This window comes from Chelonia mydas, chromosome 6 (genome assembly GCF_015237465.2).
Source record: "Chelonia mydas isolate rCheMyd1 chromosome 6, rCheMyd1.pri.v2, whole genome shotgun sequence".
NCBI classification, from domain to species: domain Eukaryota; kingdom Metazoa; phylum Chordata; order Testudines; family Cheloniidae; genus Chelonia; species Chelonia mydas.
In genome coordinates, this window is record NC_051246.2 from 31108952 (window position 1) to 31135387 (window position 26436).

The 26436-nt window shown below is 42.4% G+C and overlaps 1 protein-coding gene across 8 annotated transcripts in view; it reads left to right on the forward strand.

The window, feature by feature from the left end:
* SERGEF (secretion regulating guanine nucleotide exchange factor) overlaps positions 1–26436 on the forward strand; it is a 236922-nt gene that overhangs the window by 113086 nt on the left and 97400 nt on the right. The gene's annotated exons all lie outside the window — the stretch shown is intronic.

The window sequence follows — 26436 nt, forward strand, 5'->3', positions numbered from 1 at the left end:
CATACAAGTGAGAGAACAAACTGAAGATTGCAGAATATTGTATTATGTGCAGTGTCATCATGTACATTAGCCATGTCGGATGTTGTGCTTAATGTTTTAAAAGTAATTTCAGAAGTAAACAGGTGGAGTGATTTTACTCTCCCATAAACTCTGCTCATCAAATAATTTCACCCCAGTACATTCAGACCAGACACAAGGTGTCAGCTGGTCCAGGTAATTCTATGTGCTAACCAATAATCGGAAAGAAACCTCAGTAGAGGGTGAGAAGCTGTTCAGAAAAATTTTACTGTGATGCTGTTGCTAGGGAAACTGCTTCTATTGTGTGTGTGCTGTGTGTGTTCAGAACAACTGGTTCATGTGGAGCCTGCCGCTTAGACATTGCAGCCTGGAAAAACATCACCTGCTCCCCCCTGCTTTTGGTAGGCTTGAGAACCGTGAAGTTTGGAAAAGCCTATCTTATCAGTAGCCCTTCTTTGTTAGTTTCATAGTTCATGTGTGTCTTTTGCTTGACATGCCGAAAAATGAAGGAGAAGCCAGTTTTGTTGCTGAAGTGTTGTCTCTGTTTCTCACTCCTAGTGACAAGCCAGAATGGCTGGCAGGAGCAGGTAGAAAATTTTGCAGTAGATACTGCCCCTTCCTCTGCAGATGGGGAGGAGCTTCTTGCAGTGGCAGTGGTATAGTACTACTTTGCTGTGTGTGTGTGTGTTAGAGGGGAGAGGATTTGAAAACTTACCGGGCACCATATACTCCACAGACCTCGGCTCCCCAGGGACTCTCCCTGGATATGAGTGCACAGTAAGGTGTTGATGGATGGGCTAAAGATGAGCCAGAGAGAGGAGGGGCTAGCTCTGCTTACTGCTTGCGTCGCTCTCTTGAATCTGCCTCCCCTCACATCATATCTCCAGGCACTGTGCAGGTTGCTCCTGCGTTGCAGCTAAGGTACTATGACAAATGGTCCTAAAAAATATTGTGGGACTTTTTGTCTGATTTAGGGGTGTTATCCCTGGTGTCCTGGACAAATGATGAATTGGGGTAATTTAAATTCTGCTTACCCAATTCCCCCTTCTCTTCAGTTTCAATTGGAAAAGGCCTTCTTCATTTCTTCTCATATGCTGTGTGCACTGCTACAGAGGTGTCATGTTTCATGGGGCCAAACCACCCTTGTGCACCAGATCACAATGCCACTCGCTGAATTTTGGTCATGACGGGGCTTTGGGGCCAAACTTGAGCGGAAGTGTGGCAGCCAGCCCTGAGCTTCCTCACCACTGCCATGGGGCTGGCTCCTGCACCAGGAGGCCGGCACCTGCCTGCCTGGCTTCATCATGTTTCCACAGCCCGTGTTTACTCTCAGGGATGGGGCATGACACTGCACCTGGGCAAGCTGGGCCAGAAGGTGTGGCCTGAACGTGGTGTGGATTCGGCAGGTTAGGCACTGGGGCCAGCAGCTGCAGTGGGGACAGCTTCACAGAGACTGATGGCGTGTACCTGGGGAAAAACTTCTGGGGGGTGCCACTTGATATACGCACACATGAGTTTATGTGAGAATGATTACATGACCACGAAACGCGGCAGATGCCCAAGCCCCTCTGACTACACACAAGGAGATTGTGTTCGGTAGTTGTGAACTTGCGGGCGGCATATATCAGTTTGATAAAGTGAGCTTTCAACTTTCATGTGCTGCCTGCCATTCACAATGACTTCTAATTGCTTTTTTATGAATCAAAAAGACCCCACTTTTTGCTGCCAGATGGTGGGCGAGTACTGCTAGATCCTAGACTGCAGTGCAATGTATTCATATTTGTAGGTTATTGGAGCGAGAGAAATGAAAAAGGGCTTGGGGAGACATGAGCTGACCGCCAAACAATGAAGTTGTGCTTGGACAGCCTTCGGGTGGAAGCTATATTTAACTTTAATGTACTACATAGCCCTCAATTTTTCCCCTCTAAAAGAGTCTTTGTTGTCCTGATGTGTTTTTAGACAGTCTTTTTCATTTGGTCAACAACATTTCATTCATTTTTTTTGTGCTGAATGCATTGTTCTGTTGGTTTGCAGGAGACTGACAGCAGTGGAAGTGGAAAACTTTTCTTAATCAGTAAGCACAAGGTGACGCTATTGCTGTCCTTGTTAACCTGAAAGAATCTTTGTCTTCAGGCAGGATGAATTTAGCCTTTGATGTTTTAGCCCCTGAAACAGAATCCGCTCGCTGCTTGGTGCCCCCCTGGGCCAGGTCTGGCATAGCAGCTCTCTTTCTAGGCTAATGCCCATTGCAGATGGCTGCTGTGGCAGTTTCTCACCTAGTGGCTTGGCCCTCTGGCTGGGTCACCAACTAAAGTCCACCCCTTCCAGGGTCACAATTGTCCAAACTGAAAGTCCCCAAAATGTCTTTAACACAAACAAAAATCCTTCCCTCTCTCTGGAGCATTTCCTGTCTTAGACTCAACATCTAGCTCCCTTACTGGGCTTGATAACCCTTTTGATGGACTTCTTTCGGGTCAGTAGGGGGACCGTGTCCCACCCTATAGTCTGGGTTCCTGCCCAGGGCCCTGTACTAATCAGCTAAGTCTGCTCCTTTACCTGTCCTGCAGTTTTCCAGGGGCTTCTTCCTACAAAACCTCTTAAGTTCTCTGGGTCTCTCTGTCTCTTCCCTGCTTAATCAGGATCTCTCCCAGGCCCCTCTCTCTGGAGAGCTTTTCCCTGCTCTGAGCTTTTTGCCTGCTCTCTCTGCTGCCCTTCCCTTTCCTTATAACCCCTTGTGACAAAGGGGGTTTTATTCATCTTCTTATATTGCATGTGAGTCTTGCTGTCCTGTACTAATACTGTGTGTACCATAGTTTCCCAGTGTACCACACCAATACTTCGGTGGTGGGAATTGGGTGTGTGACTTTGCTGAGGCCCTCAGGGCAGGTGAGGCTGCCCAGCTGTTTGCACCTATGTAACCTGAGACCCAGGAGGTGGGGGGATGCGACCAGGTGACAACTTCTGCCAGGAAGCAAGACAAATAGAAGGAGGAGGAGCAACAGCGGGGTGCCAGAGGTCCTGTAGCTGGAAGCTGGCAGTCTGGAAGAGGGGGAGTTCAGGGCATCTGGTTCAGGACTCTCAAAACGGACTTGGCTGAAAGTCACTGATTTCTGTAATAACAAGTTCTGTTCTAGGCTGTGTTCCTGTTGATTAATAAACCTGTTTTACCGGCTGGCTGAGAGTCACATCTGACTGCGGAGTTGGGGTGCAGGGCCCTCTGGCTTCCCCAGGAGTCCCTCCAGGGCGGACTTGCTGCGGGAAGCGCATGGTGTGTAAAGGGATGCTGAATGCTCCGAATTCAGACCCAGGAAGGTTGAAGCTGTGTAGGATTCTTGCCCTGGAGACAGTATGCTCAGAGAGAGGAGACATGCTCTCCCTGAGTCCTGACTGGCTTCATACGGAGTAGTTCCAGAGCACTTACCCGGTGACTCCGTGACACCCCTTAAGCCTGGCTCTTGTTCCCATTATTGCAGCCACCTTCTGCTCTTTATGGGGAATTTGCCTGATTCCCCTTAAATGGGGCTCATTCTGAAATCATCAGGTTTGCTTAGCCCCAGGCTCTCCAGCCAACAAGTAAAGCCATCAAGTTACAGTCTCTCTTGGTCAAGTGAGAGCCTCTGTAGCAAAACATGTGGGAAAGCATTCAGTTAAAATGGAAGTTGATTGTATATATTCTATTTGCGACCGTTAGTTGCTTAGTTTAGGGTTGATAAAGCTAACACAACTCAGTTCTAAGGTTTTTCCTGCTTAATATTAAACCAAATAGTTTTTGTTATTCAGAAAAGCACATACACACATGCTTAATTTTAAGCAGATGCGTAAGTCACAGCTAGACACAAGCTTTTGTACTTGTGTGCATGTGTTTTAATGGCACTTTGAGGCTACAGAATGTCGCAAGTCTCTGTAAGACAGAGAACAAATTATTTTTATCTCAAACAGTAGCCTCCACAAAATACTCCTTTGAGAAATGGGAAAGAGAGGCTAACTCTTTCAGGAATGAGTGCTTCAAGTTTTTCCTTAATAGAAATAGTTATAAGCTGTATGCTGAGATGACAAATTACAAGGTAAGAAGAGATGATTGATGTAAATGGTAAAGAATTTATACAAATACTGGGTTATTCAGCATCTTTTCCTGGTTAGTGGGCAAATGAAAACAGGCTTGTAACATCAGAAAAAAAGGAATGGCATTTCACACAAAATATTTTTCAGGATGTTGGTGTGTGGTTCTAAGAAACCATGACTAGTCAAGCTCTTCATTCTCCTATAAAGAGCTCCCATTTCACTAGTAAGCTGTGATTTGAAAAGACAAATAAATATAAAAATGTGTGTGAAATGTTTAAAATATTTGGCTTTTTTAATACCCCCTTCCTTTTCCTAAAAAGAGATCAATATATTTCCCCCCATGGATTAATGTATGTTTTATTTATAGAAGAGGTGTGTTCCTTTCTTAAGCACTCTTAAGCATTTAAAAGGGCTCATTTAAAATGCAGTATAACTTAAGTCTGTTGTCATTTTAACAGGCTGTTCTTCTTACTCATTAAAATACAAACTTGGCACTGTTCGGAAAAATGTTGTTTGAAAAATCAACTAGCGCACATTCCCCTCTCCTTGTGATTCTTCAGCCTGAATGAATTGCAGAGAGACCCTGTGATGACAAGAAAGGGCTTCAACAAGAATAAGAAGGGGCTTATAGTCCTCTTCCTACAGGAACTTTACCGGTCTTTACTGTGGATTTGATTGACGGAGGCTGAGATACTATATCAGTTCATGTACCCTTGTAGTGGAAAAGTTTTTCCATTGTTTAGCTTGGCTGAATCTTCTGCTTGTAGGCTACATTTTGTACCAAAGGAAATGCCCTCCTTTAAGCCCTGATTCAACAAAGCACTTCAGTATGAAATCTGGGGGGAAAGATTTGCATAGTTGGAATATTAAAATCAATTGTCATAACCTATTAGTATTTAGGAAGGATGAAGTGGGTAAAAGGGGAGCGGGTGGCAGCACTCTGTTAAAAATGGCATCACCCAGTTTCCAAGTCACTGACAACTCAGAAACAAATGATTTTGTATGCTGCTAGATCAGTGTCCTAACAGGTAAAATACAAGATTGGGTGCTACTTGGTATCCGCTACACTCATCAAATCACACTCGAGAACAGGATGATCGGCTTCTGAAGCACCTATCTATCACAGGTAGGGGGAAAAAAGCTGTATTATCATGGAGAACTTCAATCGTAAATCCCTTGAGTGACACATGCTGGAGGTCTCATGCTGCCACTACTAAAACAAACTTGGAATTTCTAAATATTATAGAAGACAATTTTCTAACTAAAAAGCATTGCAACCAGCATGGGGGAATTTTATAATAGACTGAGCTTGACAGATAAAGAGGAACTGATCTGTGTGGTTATTCAGGTGCTGCTTCCTATGTGCCTTCACAGGTAGATATGCATGAGCTCCATGCTCCTGAGACTGGAGGTTTGTCATAAGTAGTGTCATATGGTCCATGCACACGCATCTGCTCCCCTTGTGCTAAGAACCAAGGGCATAAAGGACTGACGCCTCTCTGGTTCCTTCTTATCGCTACATGGCTGGAGTCGGAATTCTTTGTCTCTACTTCCAATACCTGGAAATATATAGTGTAAATAGTTTTTAATAAGTTATAGTGTTTTAGTATTTTTATAGCCAGTATTGTTAGTTAGTGCCCCCACCTCAGGGAGCTTCTCCTCACTGAGAAGGACTATGTCAAGAGTCCTGAGGTTTAAGAACTGTATCTCCTACCCCTGTTCCTTCTCCATCAGCAATGAACTCTTGCCTTGATTGCCTTGGAGAAGCTCAAATCGCTGCCAAGTGCAACACCTGCTGCTCCTTTCCTCCTCAAACCCATGAGGGATGTGACCTCTGTCTGTGAAAGCACCTCCTGGAGAACACCATGAGTCCCCAGTCATATCCAGGCCAGGACACTTCTGTGAGCAGCGGCCTCAGACTGCGAGCAGTGCACCTCTCAGCATGAGCTCTGGAGCTGGGGCTAAAACAGTTAAGCCTGAGAAACCCTTTCATGAGAGGTCATGGCCATGCCTTCTCATGACCATAGGCATGAGGACAGATCACTATCCAGGTCTGCCTCTAAGAAAAAGGATCCCTCCTCGTCTTGATCCTAAGGAATTAAATCTGCATAAACCTTCTGTTGAAGAAGGAAAGGTGCAAGGGAAGAAGAATCTGGTGGTACCACCTCCAGCTTTGTCTCACAGGCCAAAAGATTAACACTTGTCAGTCCTGTCTGGGAGCTCCTTATTGGACTTCCATTTGATGGTTCCAGTACACTCCAACTGGGATTCTCTGAGTACCAGATCATTGGATGTCCTGGGTCTGTTGGTTTCCACCTCAGAGACTCCATGAGCTCCATGAAGGGCTGAGGGCTGAAGCCTTTACCTCACTGGATTATATTTTTGCTCTGCCCTATCCTCGATCCCCTCTTCTGTTGGGCCCAGTCCTCCTTACAGACGTTTCCACGTCAGAAACCCTTTGAGGAGAAGGGGATCCTCCCCTTCTGTATCCACAAGTCATAGAATTCTTCCAGCAGTAGAACAGGAGCCTACCTTTTCATCAGATGAATCTGATGCTCCAGAGAAGCCTTCCCCTTGAGGGAATCAAGTCCAGAACCTATAGCAGGTCTTGGAGCCTCCTCCTCCTCCTCCTGGTTATGAGTACCCAAGGGACCAATGCTTTGGGTCTCCTCCCAGCCACTCAATCCTTCCTACTGGCCTTACTGGGCCCCATTAGAGCTGTATAATAGATGACCTGGATCCATGCAAGAATCACACCTACCTTCCTCTCCCAGACAGTACCACCTGGCTCCATTGGAGTTTACAGAGGAAGAAATCAAACTTAGTCCACCACTCATGAGAATTGTCATCCTTCTCACCCGATGAGGCAGTTGCCACATCATCCCATTCCCTGCCTGATGACCGCAGGCAATGCGAGTAACTGTTACAGAGCATGGCAACTGAGGTCAGAGTTGCCAACTACCAGGCATTGTTAATGAAGTAGGACTTCCTAAAATATTCTGAATTTCTGAAATTCTGAGACAAACTTCCCTGGGAAGAGAGGGCTCAGGTCCAAGCCCTAGTTGGTGAAGGCAGGTTGGGGTCGAAGACATCATTTCAATCAGCAGTGGATGCAGCTAATGCTGTGTCTAGAGCCATTCCCACAGCTATAGTCATAAGGCGAGAATCGTGGTTTTGCTTTTTGGGTTCACCAGGGAGGTCCAGAAAACCACTGAGGATTTGCCCTTTGAATCTAATATCTTCAATGAGAAGACTGAGTCACTGTACTCTCTTAAAGACTCTAGGACAACACTCTGCTCCCTGGGCATTTACACTCTGGCCTCAAAGGGAACACCACATGCAAGCTTACAGACCTAGAACGCCCCCACCCCAGCATTTTATCACTAGAGCCTTTATGAACCACTACACAAATGACAAAGGTTTCAGACACACAGGTCTGCAGCTTCCTCCACCTCTGTGGATGCTGCCCAGTCCCACCCATCCTCCAAGGGTTTGTTTTGATGAGACACTCAAGGATTGCCTACAGTTATTGATGCTATGGCATATTGCCCCCCAAACCTTTGGTGGTCACCTTACCCACTTTGCACACAAGTGGAGGGCCACAATAGACAACTGTACTACAGTTCATGCACTCTGGCTCACAACTGAGTTTATCTCACTCCTCCCCCCCCCAAAATTCCTTTCCCAGCCCCTTCTCAGGGACCACTCTCCAGAGGAGATACTTCATCAGGACAGGAGGTGAACTCTCTCCTTCAGAAGGGGGCCACAGAGAGCCATCAAGAGAAGGGTTTCTGCTCCCATATTTCATGGTTCCCAAGACAAATGGAGGATGGGGACCAATTCTTGATCTATGCCAACTAAATGTCTTTACTGGAAAATGAAAATTCTGCATAATAATAGTGGCATTAATAATTCCCTTCCTGGAGGAAAACACATGGTTCGTGGCCCTCAACATGAAAGCTGCTTACTTTCATGTGGATGTTCACCACTCACACAGAAAGTTTCTCAGATTCATTCTAGGAGAAGATCACAGCCAGTTTAGAGTACTCCCATTTGGGTTGGTGACAGCACCCCATGTCTTCATGAAGTCTTCTCTATGGTGTCTGCCCAGATGAGATGCAGTGGCTTCACTGTCTTCCTATATCTGGATGACTGGTTATTAATGGGCAGATCAAGTCAAGAGGTCCAGTTGGCGACCCTATTCTTACTACACTTTGACATAATTGGGGGTCTGTGTAAATGAAGAACAGACCCTTTTGCATTAGGACTACAGATTTCATAAATGCAACACCAGACTCATCCTCTGGAAAGGCCAACCTCCCTATAGGCAGATCTCTATCTACGGGTAGCCTGATAAATCAATGGAAACAGTTGTCACCAGAATTGGCAGGTATCCTTGTCATTTTAGACTATCTTCTGTCACTCAATGTTGGGGCTTTCCACTAGCTCACTGAAGGCCCACCTGGCATCTGTAATTGTGCCTTCCATCCCTTGATGGAAGGTCACTCTACCTTTACGCACCGTCTCACAATTCAATTCCTGAAAGGCTTCTTTAGGATCTTCCTGCTTGTGATGAAGCCCACACCACAGCGGGGCCTCAGCCTGATACTCTCAGCTCTCACCAGACCATTCTTTGAACTGATGGCTATGTGTTCCATGTCACATCTTTCCATGAAAATTGCTTTCTTAGTTGATGTCACATTGGCCAGATGGGCGAGCGAACTGGGAGCACTCATGGCTGTCCTTCCATACACTGTATTTCACACAGAGAAAGTCTCTCTTCATCTCCACCCAAAGTTAATTTCCAAGATAATTTCAGAGTTTCACACAAACCAACCCTATTCACTTTCCAATATTCTTCCTAAAACGTCATGCTTCCAGTGAAGAAAAAAGACTACACTTCCTGACTGTCAGATGGGCCTTGGTCATCTATCTGCAAAGACGAAAACTGATTTGGAAAACACTGAGACTGTTTGTTTGTTACCATAACAGAGCTATCACAAAGACAAGCATTATCAACTCAGAGAGATTCTAAGTGGCTCTCTGGATGTGTCATTCAACGTTATCATTTGGCACACATTCCTCTTCCAGATAGGGTAAACACTAAAGCAAAAGCAACCTCAGTGGCATCTCTTCGAGATGTACCAATAGTGGACATTTGGAATGTGGCTGCTTGAAGCTCCATCCACACCTTTACAAAGCATTATGCCCGAGTCCAGGTTTTCTCAGCAGATGCAGCTGTGAAGTAAGCAGCGTTACAGGCGTCCGTACCAACTGCATCCTCACACCTCCTCCTGTTTGAATACTGCATATCAAAAACTGTATGGAATACACATAGAGATCTGCACTTTAAGAAAGGGAGAGTACCTGTAACTGGAGGTGCTTTGAGATGTGTGGTCTCTCTGTATTCCACTACCCTCCCTTTCCTCTGCTTCAGATCATATCTGATTTGTATCAGATAAGGAGAAGGAACTAGAGAAGTGTTGGTCCATGCCACTCTTTATGCCCTCAGTTCGGAGCATGAGGAGAGCACTGTGTGTGTGCAGACCATCAGAGACTACTCGCTACAAATCTCTCATTTCAGGTGCATGTAGCACACGCATACCCCCGCGTGGAATACAGATAGGGAACGCACATTTTGAAGAACCTTCAGTTACAAGTAAGTAACCTCTATTTGCTTAGATTCAGGTTGTCATGACTTGATTCCATTTGTTGTGTTCAAACAAAATGAAGTCCAAACCACTAATATATATACACTTGGTGCTCTAGATGGGCCAGTTTCACAAAGCTGAAAACAATTATGAGCCAGATCTTCTGGAAGACAGAATGTAAACAGAAAAATGTGAATGATAATTGCGAACTATTTAAAAATATTTTATTAAATGCCCCCAAAACCACAGAGAAGCCACTCGAGGAAGCCACTTGAGGAAGGCAGCTATACTGGTTAAAAAAACAAATCTGGCTTAGCGGAGATGTAAAAACACCTATTAAAAATATATACATATAACAACGGGGAATTTGATAGTTATGAATATAAATCAGAAGCTAGGAATGGTAGAAAAGTGATAATGGAAGCAAAAGGACATAAGGAGAAATCAAAGGCCAGTAGAATTAAGGACAATAAGGATTTAAAAAATTTATATTAGGAACAGAAGGAAACCTAACAATGGTATTGTTCCATTATTAGATGGAAATGGCAGAATTATCAGTAATAATGCAGAAAAGACAAATGTTCAATTTCTGTTGTGTATTTGGGGAAAACTCCAGATGATGTTTTCATATCATATGATGATGATTGATGAAATACTTTCCATTCCAAAAGTAATTCATCAGTAGCTTTGCTGAATAAGGATATAGTTAAACAGATGCTTAAGGTTAAGCAAGTGCTTTTCTGAACTGGGGCCTCAGTCAGTGAACTGGATATGACACCAACTATAGTGGTAGTTTTCTATGAAGATGATACTACCTATGATTCTGTTGCGAAAGAAAGGAGTGTTCTGGCTAAGTGCAGAGACTAAATGGGTTTGCACTGGTATTTTGCTCAGTTTTTGTTTTAATTTATTCAAGAGCTCAGCTCAAATGTAAAATCTGGGCTTTCTTTAATTGGATTCTTTATTTAAAAATGCATCTGTTTCTCTTGCATACATTACACAGAAATGTTACTATAAACCTAATGTACGTATATTTAGCATAGTCCAAGTGAGTTCATCCATACTAATTTTTAAAGTACTCCTAGTAAATATTAAAAGTATTTATTGTTTATATAGTACCCCAACATGCTAAATGTTTACCAAGCTGGTGTGGTTATCTAAATTGTACTGTTAAGTGAGGAGGGGAAAAGGAATATTAACGTTAATGATGGGCAAGAATAGTGCAAATGGATTTATAAATCATAATGTGACACATGCAATTCAATCCATTAGCTTTGTGAACAGTCTGTCAGTTAAACCCAACAGTATTATATAAAGTGAAATAAAATACACAAGAGGAAAGTGCACAGCAAAAAACCCTTTCACTAATGCACACTCAATTCCAGTTGTTTTTGATGCTGTTGTTTCTTAAAAACAAACAAAACCCAATGTTGTTAGAAAAGTTCATGTCTGTGTTTTCACTCAACCATTACTGAAAAACTTGCTTAGACTTCAAATACGTTAAAAGAAACCAATGATAAGCATGCTCTGCCTCAGGTTAACATTTAGGAAAATTATATCTACATATTAGAGCATGGGAACTGTTTTACAACATTAGTTATAGTTGGTGCAGCCACTCTGATTATAATAAATAAAGACACCTGGGAAGAATGATACTCTTTGAAACAGCCTGTGACATTCCTGGACTGGCTTTGTTCTTGGTCGTTAACATCAGAATACAATGAGCCAAGTTCATCCTAGGGCCTATGTGGGTTTGGAGTCTGGCTGAAGGCTTTAGAAGCCCTATTGTGGGATGACTGTGGCTGCGAAAGGAGACGGCAATGGCGGGGAAGGGGCATGGCTGTGCAGTGCCCAGGGGGATGTGTTGGTACACTCTCCCCCAAACAAGTGCTACCTCAAACATAAAGAATCATTCAGTTTATTTTCTTCCAAATAACTGTACAATAGCTGGGGCTGATCATAGACTTTATGTGAAATCTGACTGCCTCTTCATGTTTATTTCCTCTTTGTTCCCATGGTGAGTATGCCTGTCTCTGGCAGACTCTGGGGCCCTGTTCTAGTTACACATTTCCATTATGTCTCTTACACCAAGACCATTCAATCTCTGTCTTGTTGCGTCAGCTCTCCTAGCCCTGGCAGCATTCAAGGTGAGGCTGTAAAATATAATCAGTTTGTAGAATGACATTACTGTCTCTATCCTATTTATAACAGCCGAACATCTTGCTTTTTTGGCGGCCATTGCACATTGAACAGACATCTCCACTGAGCTGTCCACAGTGACGTCTAGATCTCTCTCCTGAGAGGTTCCAACTAATTTAGAATCCATCAGTGTGTATGAGTAGCTTAAATTATTCCTTCTAGTGTATGTTATCTTGCACCTGTCTACACTAAATTTCATCTGTCACTATGTGGCCCATTTATCTAGTTTTCTTAGGCCATTCTGGAGTTCTTCAGAAACCTTCTTAATCTTGACCTATCTAAGTAAGTTTGTGGCACAGAACTTTGCTATCCATCCATTATTCTTTTTAACATGATTCTAACTGGCCTCTTAAATATACACAGTACTATAGAGGATGATCCTGCTTCATTGGAAAGATTCAGAACAGCAGGATTACCACAGCATAAGCTGTGTGTACAACATATACCATGTATATGTATTCTGAAAATGTCTTAAAGTATTGTTTTTTCAGAAAAACAATTTTTATTTTCCTAATCAAAATCTGATATATGGCATTGTCTGTATGTGGCAGGTCTGGAAAATAAAAGTGAGAGGATTCTTATGTATAATTGTATTGAAGTCAAATACAGCTCATCATTACTTTCTAAGGCTGTTCTGAAGATACCAGAATATGGGAATGATGATGAGCGGTATTTCACAAATGGGGGTATTCACTAGGACTCATACCAATCTGTGGTCAGCTTAAGGTGATGTTATAATAGGATCAGCCGTTTAACAGTCAGAATTTTTTTGAAAAAAATTTTGAAAAAAATTCTATTATGGATTTCATATCTTGCAAAACTGATTATATTTGGTAAGGACAAGTTGCCTTGTGAAATGTATTTAACAGTCCCACAGCAAAGAAAAATGCCTTTTAGTTGTAACATTTATTTATGGAAATTCCGCAATTGGATCTTGAATTTCAGCACTACCTTTGGAAATTTGGTGTTAACATTTGTCAGAGTTGTGTTGATCTATTTGCTTTATCTGAAATAATCCTTTCTCCCCTGTAGTTCGTGCATTATAACACAATGGGAACAGAGTTAGGCCAATGCTGGGCATGTTTCAGATCCTATTTCTTCTAATGCTTACAAGGTTGGTATCACAAATATGAAATGAGTCTATTTATACTCTCATTGGTTAGCCCGTTAGACCAGTGGATCTAGTACTCTTGACTAGGCTGGTTTTTTGTTTCACATGTTTCACATGTCTTATGTTCCAGCTTCTTACTCAAGAAAGCGTTTACTTTTGAGGAAGAAAGAGGCATGGTTCTCAGACTATATAAATATAACAAAGTTTGAGTCAGAAGGGCCTCTTTGGCTTCAACTGCAGACAGAATCGTTATTGGATCATCTCCACTCTCAGTATGAGGGATTATTGAAGACAGAGGATTATTGCACAGCATTTTTTTGTAGATGTAGGTTCCGCATGCGTGCATACTCCAGGCATAAACAAATCTTAAGCAGAGACCATAATCTCCTTACATCAAACTTCTCCATCATTGACATCTGTAATCAGAACATGGTAATGCTTAAGCTATCATTCCATTGTTTCAACCCTACAAAGATCTCTTTGCTCCATTTAGGGTCATGTAATAAAGAATAATTGATCCAGATCATCCGCTAAAGCTGAGGAGTGCATAATACAATTTAGGAGGCAGCGTACTTTCTGGATCATCTTCTGGCTGTGCACTGGGCCCATCACCCCATGTAACTTAGGAGAGTCCAAGTTATGCTGGCTAGTTAATTCCCTGCTGCCAGTGCACAAATCCCTTGCCCTGAAAAATGCAGTCCTGAGCGAACAAGTGAGGAAAAGGAAATTTGAAGCTGATGCACAAGTACAGAGAGGAAACAAATGATCATACCTATGCATGAAAACAAAGCAGAGTAAATTGTAACACCTGCACTGAGGTAGAAATTGCAAGTGGAAATGTCTTGCCATTGCCCAGGTGTAGACCCTAATAGTCTGAAAACTACCACATATGGATTTAAAATGTACCATTGCAGTGTGAAACAAATTTACATTGTCCTACAGCCTGACTGGGTAGAGGTCTTTTTGTGGGCTGTCTAGTCAGGCTGGCATTGGTCAGCTTGCTACCACTTTTGGGGGGTTATATGGGACGGAATGCATATTGTGCTCTCTGACCCCACTCCCAATACAGCTACTTCCAAAGGTTTGCAGTTCATTCTTCTCCCATTTCATCTTGCCAAACAACTGTGTTTCCATGCTGATAGGTGGCTTTCTGATTCAGCTACTGTGCAATACAGTCAAGATGTCAAAGCAAAAGACTTCACATTATTTTGTTATGGAATTAAACAAGCTTTATGTGAATTCAGCTTTCTAATGAGTATGCACTTAACAGCAGCCAGTATGTCACTTCAGAATATGATGTGTTTTTCCCCAAACTTCCTTTTGAGACTTGCATTAAAGTGCAGGCTCAACTGTCTCTATCTACTGCATGCTAATCCTTACTTGCCCAGGAGAACTTTTTCATTCATCTTTGTGCTGGGAGCTTGCATGTTTATGGAGACACATTTATTTATTTCCAATACGTTTGCTGCAGGGTGATGGATTGTTACTAAGTGCTGCCCAAATATAGAATCCAGGCTTCAAGAGAAGAGCGTTACGTGACACCCTAAAGGTAAAAGCACCATTTATTGGAATGGGTAAAGGAGCAGGCAGGCAGTAGAATTCATGACTTGTGGAACTTACACAAAGCTAACTCATGGCATCCGCATGCCTGCAGCTGCACTGGAGACTAAAAAAGCCTCTTTGCAAGATGAGTTAGTTGATATATAAAACTCATACTTTTTCCTCTAAATGTTTATTTTGACATATTTCAGGGGAGGGGGGAAGTATAATGTGCTGCTGTTTTTTTGACTTACATATTAAAGTTGGTGCTAACATTTTTCCATTTATTTTTGTGCATGTACATTTGTAAGACTTGTGCTGACAACAGGGCACAGCATTTGTCTTCCTGAACAATTGATAGTTATCTTACATAATTTTTCCCGAGGTACGTTTCAAATCGGGGTAGGTGGCAGACGTGCTGTATTTCCAGTGTCCTTAACATTCCCTTCTCTAGTATGGTGGAAGTTTTTTTCTTTTCTGCAGATACAATGTGCCCATATAAAGCCTGAGCCTGCAAACTCTTATTTATGCAACCAACAAGGCACACTGAGCTTCAGTGGGACTACTAACAAAAGTGAGGATGTGCAGTATTGGCCCCACTGTGTTTGAGTGACTTCCTTACTTGTCATTCTTCTCTGCAACATTCATTGGCCACGGTTTTCAGATAGGACTAGTGATTTTGGATGTCTCCGTTTTTGGATGCCTGATTTGAGACCCCTCAAAAGGACCTGATTTTCACAGAGAGAGTGCTTAGTACTTTCTCTGACAATTGGACCCCTTTAAAGTGTCTCAAGTTGGACACCGGGAAAGTGAGGTATACCAAATCACTAGTCCTTTTTGAAAATCATGACCTTTTGGTTTTGACCCTGGAGGAAGCTACAGACCCAATTTATGATGATGGGTTTTTTTAAGATAAGGAGTCAAGCCCCTTTAAGGTGTCTTACTTCAAAAATTACCACTTGATAATGGTGCCTCGTAGTTTGGGTGCTGTTTTTTAATAAATGATGCACATACTTTGGGCTCCTCCAAACAAATGAAAAACATGCAAGAACAAAGAGAGGCATACCAATGAATCGGTGATTTGAAATAAACTTTTAAAAATAACATCTTGTTCCTTTACCAGATTTATGAGTGCTACAAAAGTCCAAGTAACTCTGTGGTGTTAAGTTTCCTTGCAGGTCCTGTGTGCCAAATTCTGCCCTTAGTTACATCCCTGTAAATCCAGAAAAACTCAAGTGAAGTCACTGACGTTAATTAAGGCTTACCCCAGTGTAGGTGAATGCAGAATTTCCCCGAATGTGTGCTCTACATTCTAGCTGCTCTGTCATTTCTTCTAGGCTAACTAAAATGTTTCTAATCCATTATGAATTGACTATAATGGATTATTTTGCAATAAGGAAAAAGATGTAAAACCCAGACTCTTACAGAAAGCCTAAAACTGTTCCCAAATGTTATGCATTTTTAAAAGAACCTTGCAAATAGGCTGCTATGTAGAAGCTGATATTTTATAACCAAATATTACACTCACCTTTGTAACTTGTATTTTAGACTTTTAAATATTGAATAATAGAATGTGCTTTGACAGAATGTTTGCCTACAGTTATTGCCTAATGGAACCGTTAGCTTCATTAAAGTGGCAGTGATAGAAATTAGCACATTCGGATTGATAATGATGACTTTTATGCTAGTTTTCTAGTTCTATCTATATTTAATACCATAGAAGGAAGATGCTGGAACCCTGTCCTTTTGGCATTCTGCAGGATAGAAGCCTTGAGCTGAAAACATCTGAATAATATGAAGGCAAAGATTTGCTTGCAGGTAGCATAGCAGAGTCAGTAGTGTGTCTAACAATTTTTGAAATATATAGGCTTTGTGTTCCATGTTTTCTTCCTCACATGTGGAAGAAGGAAAGTGTCTGATATGGGAACTTTTGATAACTCTTTGATGACCTTGCAGTAGTAACAGATGTTCATGACAATAAGGCTTAATTATTCTAGCTTCCTCCTTAACACAGCTTCCCTGTTGCTTTCAGCTTGTTTAGAATAGAGCAACTAGCTTTCCCTCTGCTTTGAATAACCATGCATCTATTACATGCACTCAGCTGTGTTCACACTCCTTGTCTAGAACCTGGCAGAGTGACTGTAAACTGACACTGCTGATTTGTAAAGATCTTTGAGGTATGCCTTGGCAGTATTTTGCCACTTCCCCTCACCCCCTTGGCCCTAATTCTGAGAGGTCTGTGTACTTTGATCTCAATAGCATTTGTATCTTTGAGTCTGCAGCTGCTCAGGCCTTTCTAGAGATGGGTACAGAACTTGCTTCCTCTTGACATTTCGGTTCATCTGTCCCTACTTTTAGTCTGACCACTCTTCTCCCCACATTTTGATTCTAAAAATTCAGGGCAGGGACTGTGTCCTCATTTGTGAGCATTTGTGCCTAGCACAATGGGATCGTGATCCTGACTGGGGACTGAGCACTGTATCAGTTACAGAACCTTTCATTCTTCCTCTCCATTTCACAGTGTTTGTTCTCCTTGCTTAGAGTTTTAAGAGGTGCTTTATAAATCACTTCAAAAAAATAGTTTGTTGCTTTTGGATTAATGCTGTCTCCAACTCCCACAAACATTCAAGACCCAGATTGCATCCATACTGTCGCAGAAAGGGGAATTTTGCATCTCCCATGCAAATTAGGCAATATTCTGCAGTGAGGAGGTGGGCTTGGGTTCGGTTGTGGGGATGGACACAGGCTATGGCCAGTTCGTCTGTAAACTATGCTGATCTACTGATCAAACCCCGTTAGTGTTTGGGAGGTTTCCTGCCCCCAGGTTAGTTGAGAGGATAGGGCCAGGATTTAATCCCTTGCAGTACTCTCTACCCCAGCAAAGGCCCATGTGCTTGGGCTTTGTGTGAGGGACCAGCATTTGGCCCATTGTCTGGGTAAGGAACATTTTCTGCAAGGCTGAAATAACAAAGCCTCACTTTAAATTTTATTATGACTCCCGCTTTGTAACAAAGCTAGAAATTGTATTTCAATAAACGAAAGATTAGATTGGCAGAAAATAGCAAACACAGAGAAAAAGACTGTCAAATCTCATGATTATTTGGCCCTCACAATTTTCCACTGACATTCCCAGCAGCAGGGAATGGCATTAAACTGCTGCTCTGGGTGGGGTTATACCCTTGTGCGGCTAGCTTGTATTGCAATAAACTGCATTTAGCCTGGTACTAACCAAGGAAAGTGACTAGGTTAGCAAGCTGTCTCTCCTTATCCATCAGGAGTCAAGTGATCCGGAAGAGGAACACAAAGTTCCTAGTGAGGGATCATTGGAAGCAAGACAGCTTCACTAATTATATTCAGTTCCTCCCCCTTCCCCCATATCAGTGGAATTCTGCATACAAAATGTAGTTAGTCAGTATGTGTCAAACAGTACAAATCAGTTACAATACATTAATCAAGGGCATGAAGGAACAGCACTGGGAAAGAATGATTATACCATATTATATAAACCTTGATCTTTAGTAATCTGCAATCTCTCTGTCAACTCTTATCATTCCCTTTTGGCTTCTAATCCCTGGAGGAATAAAGTCTTTCTTTGCTTCTGGCCTTGCTGGTTTCCTTAATGAGACAAGATCTGTCGAGGAGATCATGTCACTCTGTGGTCAAACATCTATATCAAATCTTAGATGAAAGAGTGCCTTTGTGCTCACCTTTTTGATCTTCTCTCCTCCCCTTTCTTCACGCCACAGGGTACTGTCTGTAGAATAACCATCCCTTAATGTACTAAAAATCAGAATGCAGTGACTGCCATCTACATGAAAGTCCTTAAACTTCATGTCTTCATTCAGGTTTAGAAACCCTATAGTACAGTGGTTTTCAAACTTTTTAGGCCGTGTACCCCTTTCCAAATAATATAATCCACTGGGTCCCCCATCTGAGATAGGGTCATAATATACTTATGATTAGATTGCCAAGTCTTACTGAATTAAATGTATTGTCCGTCATGTCAAAGTTTGACTCAGACTCACAATTTATCAGACCACTCTGTTTTATTAGCAAAGCTGCTCTGCTAATACATTTAGAAGTGAGCCCCCCGAGTGGGGCTTGTGTCTCTTAATTTATACAGCTTGCTGGAGAACAAGTTACAGAGAAGTTACAGACAAAAGAAGAAAAGATTTTAGTTACCACCCTTCGAGATCCCTGAGACCAGTCACGTATCTTCAATTACCTGCCACCCTTAACAATCTCCTTTAACAGCTTCCAGTTAACTTAACTAATTGCCCTTCACACCTTCCATTCTGATGCCTGCTTCTTAGATGTGCTGGCTCTATCTTAATTGCTTCTCCATTCAAAAGCTAACTGTCCCTATGTGTGCTCCCTCAGATACTTTGTAACACGTTTTGGCATGCCCTCTCATATACAATGTATCCAGCATGTCCCCTTATACAATGTTATACTTCCACAGTCATTACAGGATTTTACTGACGTACCCCCTAATGAGAGCTGGTGTACCCCTAGGGGTATGCGTACCTCAGTTTGAAAACCACTGCCATAGTATAGTATAATCTTTCCCCTTAAGGGAAGTGCTGGAGGCCCCCATATCCAAGGACTTTTAAAAGCTGATGTACTGAGGGAGCATTCCTGTACTGGCTGGGCCATGGGCTAGATGACCTAATAGTTCCTTTCCGCTTAGACATCTGTCATTTGAAAAATAATGTAGAGGCCTGCTAAAGGTATTTAGGGTTATTATCATGGAATGTTTCAGAGTAACAGCCATGTTAGTCTGTATTCGCAAAAAGAAAAGGAGTACTTGTGGCACCTTAGAGACTAACCAATTTATTTGAGCATAAGCTTTCGTGAGCTACAGCTCACTTCATGGAATGTTATACAGTTCTTTGAAGCTGAGTAAAGCATAGGTTCACAGCTACCTCTTCTCTGAATTGCCATGGTCAATGCTCAAAAGCTTTGGAGGCTCCTTCTGGGTAAGTGCCAATATGTTCAGAAGCTTGTCCAGGCTGCTTGAGATCTTCTCTCTCTTTCACCACTCACATCACCATGTCCAGCTTTCTCTCTCCCTCCTCTTAACCCACCACACTGTCCCTTTTCCCTCTTTACAGCTCCAGTCTTTCCTCCTCAACAGGTCTCTGACTTGATGCCCTCTCACATGGGAGAATTGAGAGAGAGAGAGAGAGAGAGAGAGAGAGGAAGGATGCTTTAGTAGTTAGGGCACTAAGGGCCTCTGAAGACCCCGAGTTCTATTCCTTCCTCTGGCACCTTGGAAAGTCACCTAGTCTTTCTGTGCCTCCGTTTCCCGTCTGTAAAATGCATAGCTCTTCTCTACCTTACAGGGATGCTGGGAGGATAAATACAATAAAGATTGTGAGGCACTCAGATGCCATGGTGATGGAGGTAATATAAGTATCTAAAATAGATCCTTCCATCCAGGACCCAGGAGAGGAAAAACAGAGAACTCCCCTTAACTTTTTTTTTCTTCCTCACATTTTGCGTGATCCTCAAAAGCCTCTGATTTGTGTTTCCATCCCCCTCTCATACTATCTTGTCAATTTAATAATTAAATATTTTAACTTACTTATTTTTGGTATGTTTATACTCAGCTGTGCTACCTTGTGCCACCAGATCTTACCAACTAACTTGGGTTGCTCAGTAAATCAGAGCATAATGAGTAGGAACACCAAGGAACACAAAATGCTACAGGATGTGGTGGCGTTAGCTGGCTGTCCGGGTTAAGGAGTCACTGTGCTGCTGATTATCACATTGTCACACTTTGCTGCTGATTATCCAGCACATTATCAATGATCTACAACCTCTCCTAGAAAATGATCCCTCACTCTCCCAGACCTTGGGAGACAGGCCAGTCCTTGCTTACAGACAGCCCCCTAACCTGAAGCAAATACTCACCAGCAACTACACACCATACCACAGAAACACTAACCCAGGAACCAATCCCTATAGCAAACCTCATTGCCTACTCTGTCCCCATATCTACTCTAGCGACACCATCAGAGGACCCAACTACATCAGCCACACCATCAGAGGCTCATTCACCTGCACGTCTACTAATGTTATCTATGCCATCATGTGCCAGCAATGCCCCTCTGCCATGTACATTGGCCAAACCGGACAGTCCCTACGTAAAAGAATAAATGGACACAAATCGGACATCAGGAATGGTAACATACAAAAGCCAGTAGGAAAACACTTCAATCTTCCTGGACATTCTATAACAGATTTGAAAGTAGCCATACTTGAACAAAAAAACTTCAGAAACAGACTTCAAAGAGAAACAGCAGAACTAAAATTCATTTGCAAATTTAACACCATTAATTTGGGCTTGAATAGGGACTGGGAGTGGCTGGCTCATTACAGAAGCAGCTTTGCCTCTCCTGGAATTGACACCTCCTCATCTATTGTTGGGAGTAGACTACATCCACCCTAATCGAATTGGCCTTATCAATACTGGTTCTCCACTTGTGAGGTAACTCGCTTCTCTTCATGTGTCAGTATATTTATGTCTGCATCTGTAATTTTCACTCCATACATCTGAAGAAGTGGGGTTTTTACCCACGAAAGCTTATGCTCAAATAGATCTGTTAGTCTTTAAGGTGCCACCGGACTCCTTGTTGTTTTTGTGGATACAGACTAACATGGCTACCCCCTGATACTGTGCTGCTGATGTCTTTCAGATGTGATGTAGAGCAGGAGACCTGATTGTATGTGACCATTAAAGATCCCTGGGCTTGTTTAATAGGAGTTATTGGTGTTAACACTGAGGAGTCAGCTAAATTTCAGCTTGAATAGTTAAGTTCCATCTGGTTGCTTCTGCAGTTTCAGTTGGAAATGCCTTTCCTTGTCTCAAAGGTGTGTTGTGAGCCTTGATTAGTTGTTTGTGTATTGCTTTGAAATCTTTCTGAAATATAGAGATTAAAATACGTTTATATGCATGTGAACAACTACTAAAACACTCTCAGATACTGTTTTGGTTTTTTTTGGTAGAGGAGAGATTTTAGTTTGAAGGGGGTTGCATTGTCTAATATTCCAGAGGGCTTCAATAACTGTGAGAGATTGATTCTGACTCTCTGTTAAGATTTGTGACCTTTTTTTGTCTGTTTAAATATACAGTGTAACATAATTGCCCAACTGGAAAACAATATTGTGTGCAGAAGCTCCATATCTTCTTGACTTCAATGTATTTATCTATCCTCCAGGAATATGCAGATGTGTGCTAGAGTTTCATTTCTTCTGCAACACAGAAAAAAGGCCAAGTAGCTGAAAAATGATGGTTGTTGCAGTACATACCAGCATTGTGTTACAAAACTATAGTCATTGCTGAATTAGTTGCACCTAATATAAGTGTGTGTTATGTCTTTGGTGATCCCATTCTCCCTTGCTGGCATCTCACCTACCAACAAAACATAAATTCTGACTCCTACTAATAGTTTTTTTACGTTGGGTGATTATTGTCTAATTTGAGGTGGGAGGGTTATATTTTAAGAGGCTGACGTGCTATCTGGGATGCTCACAAGATGACCCTGCACTTCAAGTTGAAGCAGACAGGAGCCTTGGTTCACCTCTGGGTTATACCGTCTTCTGTTAGAGTGAAGCAAGATGTCCAGTCTAGCTGGGGTTCTGCAAGAGGCAGGCACAGCCTTCAGTGAGAGACAGGGATATGGCAGCAGTGCCTGAGGGATGCACTGATTCAGAGAATCCCTTAGGAAGATTTTCCCAGTGGGGCTCCTAGTGGAGTCCAGGCTACATTTTAAAGTGACTGTGATGGGTTGGATCACAGAAACCCCCTTGGAGCTGCCAACTGATGTGCCAAGACTACTTCTGTCCCTGCCTTCCCTGCCCTCCCAGCTTGGGACTTCAGTGCCCTGCCTGGTTTGTGCCAGACCCACTAGCCTGCTGCAAACCCAGACCCAGGTCTGAACCACGTCCCCTAACAGCTGTAGGCTTAAACTGAAAGCAGGTTAAGAAGCGTTCCTGTCTTTAACACTCAGATGCCCAACTCCCAGTGGGGTCCAAACCCCAAATAAATCCGTTTTACCCTATATAAAACTTATACAGGGTAAACTCATAAATTGTTCACCTTCTGTAACGCTGGTAGAGAGGTATGCACACCTGTTTGCGCCCCCCACTATTAATACATACTCTGGGTTAATTAATAGGTAAAAAGTGATTTTATTAAATACAGAAAGTAGGATTTAAGTGGTTCCAAGTAGTAACAGACAGAACAAAGTGAATTACCAAGCAAAATAAAATAGAACACGCAAGTCTATGTCTAATACAGTAAGAACTCTGAATACAGATAAAAACCTCACCCTTAGAGGAATTCCAGTAAGCTTCCTTTTACAGACTAGACTCCTTCTAGTCTGGGTCCAGCAATCACTCACACCCCCTGTAGTTACTGTCCTTTGTTCCAGTTTCTTTCAGGTATCCCTGGGGGTGGAGAGGCTATCTCTTTAGCCAGCTGAAGACAAAATGGAGGGGTCTCCCACGGCTTAAATAGACTTTCTCTTGTGGGAGGAGACCCCCTCCTCTCTCCTATGCAAAGTCCAGCTCCAAGATGTATTTTTGGAGTCACCTGGGCAAGTCACATGTCCATGCATGACTTAGTTTTTACAGGTAGCAGCCATTGCCCACATGGTATCTTGAATGTCTCCAGGAAGACTTCTTACGTGGATTGGGGCCTTCCAACATCCATTGTTCGTTAAATGCTTCTTGATTGGGCATTTAACTTGCAAATTCCTTTCTAAAGAAGCTGACCAAATGCCTTAGTAAGGTTATTTAAAATCAAACAAGTATACAGCCAATATTCATAACTTCGAATACAACAATGACACATGCATACAAATAGGATGAATATATTCAGTAGATCATAACCTTTACAGAGATGGGTTACATGGCATATGTAGCATAAAACATATTCCAGTTATGTCATATATATACATTCGTAAGCATATTTCCATAAAGCCTTATGGGGTGAACTGTCACAGTGACGTCACCCTGAGCTAGGGCAGCAGTGCAAACATCCTGTGCTCTCCTGTTGGGTGAATTCCCCACTTGAGCACAGAGACTGCTGCTGCTACCAGGGTTGCCATGTCCCTGCCCTGTGCTAGTGAGGGCAAATCAAGGTGACTGCCAATAGCCTAGACTATGCATGGGACTTGCCTTGATAACAGTGATTGGTGGCACAGCGGCTGTTTCCACCAGTGCAGTTTTCCCCTGCTTGAAAAAAGCTGCACTGGTGTAAATTGTTGCTTATAGTGGGTTGTCTCATATGCATTAGGAGATTGCACTGGTGCAGCGACACAAGTGGTTAGTCACCAATGGCTATAATGGGGGCAAATTACCAGGGTAGACAAGGCCTATAATGCAGTGAACTCTGTTTCTGCTGCTGCCTTCCACTGTGGCAGATTCCCATAAACCCTGGTAAACTAGGTAGTGGATGGCTGTGTAGTGTAGGCAGAGATTCTCAGAGTGCTGCTGTTGGGGGCAGTTGTATGAGTGGATTACAAAACAGTGAGTGATCACCAGCTTGCTTTATTTATCTGTCAGAGTTGCAGACTGGATAATTGTTGTTGTTAGGTATTGGAACAAAATGCCTCTTTAGCAGAGCTGTCACACATTCTAAACAGCGTGTTCCGTTTTGAACACACTGCATTTCCAGTGGGGCCATTAGCTCTAAATATACAAGACCTACAGAAGCAGGGTGAACAGCCTGTTTCATAGAACTATCTGAAACAAAGTTTGTGTTCAGTATACTTTGTACAGAAATATGAGATTAGGTAGCTCATGCTTCACACTGATTTTATTAGCAGCAGCTTTAATATCCCATTTTTCATCATGCAGTGAAGACACAGAATTTGCTGTTTTGATTTTTTTCCCCCATCGAGTCTTCACATGCATTTCCATGAGCAGATCTTGTTTCCATGGCATCAGCCTTTAAACCCCATCATTGGTGGGCTGCATTAGCCAATGAAAACACATAAAAAATCAATACTGCTATAATGTATGGCCCTGTTGCACAAAGAGTGCAATAATACAGTGATATGTTATGCATTTTAGTATGCCAGTGCTTGAAGCTCTGAGTAGCTGTAACACTGCAAGATAGAAGTTTTACAGCTACTTCTCTAGTACCGTTCCAAGGCCATTGTTTTCTCTGAGTCCTTATATATTAATTGTTCCAGAAAATGAGATTCATCACAAAATGCATGATGGCTTTTAAAACAATTTGTTTTTCTTATTGCAGTTTTCCCAACCCAGACGCTTCCATTTCTTGGCTCAATACATTCAAACCAGAGGAGATTTGTTGAATCTCAGCTGTCAACTTTATTAGTACAGCATCTATGAAATAAGATTCCAGGATTGTCCGTCACTCTGTATGTCACTCTGAAGCCTAGAATGTCTGAGTCAGTGTGAAGTAATGGAAACAGCTACAAGTATGGCTGAGAGTGCTTATTGTTCAGAGTATCATCAGGTTCAGTCATCACTGGGATTTGTGGTCTGTTACCATCCTATTTTTAAGTTCTCGGTCATGTTGACTTGATGAATTACACCCATGTGACAGTAAGGTAATAGCTATTGTGATAAACTCAGGACAGATGGCTGCAAGAAGTGGGAGGGGGGATAGAAAACAGTCCCAGAAGTTTAAAAGGCCCTCCTCCCTATCAACTGAGGAGGGGTGACTACAGGTCAATCAGGTTCAGCTGAGAAGGGGTTACTAGAGATTAATTAGGATCAACTGAGAGGGAGTTGCCTGAGGTCAATTAGGATCAGCTGATTCCAACTAAGGGCTGCCTGAGACCTTTTTAAACCCTCCCCTGTTGGGAGAAGGGGAGGAAAGAGAAGGAGTCAAGCTACCAGTAGATAAGTAGCAGCAAGGGACAAGCCTCTCTAGGAGGGAAGGCTGCATTCCGTCCCATAAGGGAGAAAAACAAACCCAAACTGAGAAAAGGACAGACTGCCCCTGTGCAGCCAAGAAGGACTGTTTCACCCAAGCCCGTCTCACCAAAGCTAAAACAGCTGAGGCTGGTGAGACCGAGAAGGTGCCTTGCCAAACTATGTAATGCCAAGAGTCTGAGACCAGTGTGATATCGGAGGTAATTCAACAAGACACCATTGTTACTCTACAGCTAATTTGCATGCAACAGTTTCATTGGTTGTATGAGGGAGACTGCACATATGGTGGATTACTTGGTCCAACTGCCACAACATGGGCTTTCAGCTACTAATTAGCTAATAATAAGGTGTTTTCATGTCACAGTTGTGCTGTTTTGCATACTCAGTACCTTGATCATAGCGTTTACTTCTAACATAATGATTCAAGACTGGATGTCATAGACATATGCTAGCTCAACCCAAAATTGTGGGTTTCACGCACTTGGAGAAATCTTATGACCTTTGCAATGCACGGGCTCAGAATACATGATCACAATGATCCCTTCTGGCCTTAAAAATCTATAAATCTAGTATCCTTATTTAAATATTATATAGAAGAGTAGAGTTTGATTGCAGTTTATTCTGGTTAGTTCAGTAACCTCAGAGATTAGCAGTGAATTTCCAGATTTATTATTAACTGGGTGTATGGCTTCCTTTCCTGGTGATTTACTTGGTCAAAAGGTTAAAACTAGAAGGAAGTAATTAAAAGAACCTTTTATCTAGTGAAGTCCACATGATGTCTGATAGATGATTGCGGCCATCAGTCAATATTCCAGAAGAATGCAGAGGTAGCACTACCTGCCTGCAGTGGGTATGGTCCGCTGAAGGAATGAGTATTAAATTATTAGGGATTAAATTAGGATATGGAACTTGGTCACTGAGATTCCCTGACATGTATGA